Below are 1461 nucleotides of genomic sequence, written 5' to 3' on the forward strand. Positions count from 1 at the left end.
TTGGCTTATCAGTCCCAAGACGTGCCCTGCCCGCTCGGGTTAAGAGCCCACTCCACTAGGGGTGTTGCCTCTTCCTGGGCGCTGGCTCGTGGCGCCTCGCTGACAGATATTTGTAGAGCTGCGGGCTGGGCGACACCTAACACGTCCGCTAGATTCTATAGCCTCCGTGTAGAGCCGGTCTCTTCCTGTGTGCTCACTTCCCATAGTCAGTAACACCGAAGTACCCGTTCCAGTGTCGGCTTGCTGCGCCATTCCCTCCCCTATGGTAGACGGATGCGTGCGCTTATTCTGCTCCAGTCGAGTTCCCCGGAACGGCGAACCCTGTTGAGTCCTCCGCAACCCGCGGCAGTCGGACGTGGCGGAGCGTTCGACGCCAGGTCTAACACTCGTATGCATTGGTGGAACTTGTGTTAGGCTGGGTTCCGTATGTAGTGACCCCCACGGCGGTCCCATATGTGTATTCTTCCACGGTACGGCTCCCTACGGCGAGCCCGTGTCTTTCCCTCGGCAGAGCTCCTCTGCCGTCTCAGGTTCGTGTTGTCTCCCTCCTAATTGACCGGGGCCACCCCTGAGACTTCCGTATGTTGTGCTGCCCACGGCCAGCCCATACGTGTATTCTCCACATGTTAACTCCCTCTGGGCATGATGTGGCTTCCGCAGCTGCCTTCACAGGCACGCTTCCCAGCGTTATCCAATACAGTCAGCTGAGTGGGTCTTGCGGAACAGCAGCTTTGACTCTCCCTGCGTGAACCTACCCGCCCGCATCAGATCGGGGTCTGTGGGGCTCATCGCTGGGCGCTGGAAGTGGTAGTAACTATGGCGTTTTCCATAGGGGATCCCAATTCGTCGGTACGTCCGACGTACGTCGAACGTGACCGACTGAATGGGAACGTCTCGGTTACGTATGGTAACCCTCGTTCCCTGAAGGAGGGAACGGAGACGTACGTCCCGTCGCCACAGTTGCTGTACCATCACTGCAGGTCGAGCCACTACGTGTGGCTCCTCAGTGAAAAACAGCGTGCATTCGCTCTCGCTTCCTGTTTATACCCGCGGCGCGGGGCGGGGCGCGAGATGCAAATCTCGCACGCCAATTGTCCATTGGCCGGTTCTAGATAGCTCGAAGCTGATAGGGGCTCCCAGAAGTGATCCCAATTCGTCGGTACGTCCGACGTACGTCTCCGTTCCCTCCTTCAGGGAACGAGGGTTACCATACGTAACCGAGACGTTTTTAGTACATTAATGGATCTTGAGAGAGGAAATGTAATTGCTGGCTATGGGGGTGTCTTACGCGTGTGGAACGGCATGAGGGTGAGTAATAAATGACATTATTTTCATTTTTGGGTGAACTAACCCTTTAAGTAACGGGGACCATTTCAATATGATTATTAAAAAGATAACATTTACAAACACTTGTGACTTTTACAATCTTTCACACACCCATGCTCATTTTCATAACATCAA

Source organism: Gobio gobio, assembly GCF_949357685.1.
Source record: "Gobio gobio genome assembly, chromosome: 19".
Lineage (NCBI taxonomy): Eukaryota > Metazoa > Chordata > Actinopteri > Cypriniformes > Gobionidae > Gobio > Gobio gobio.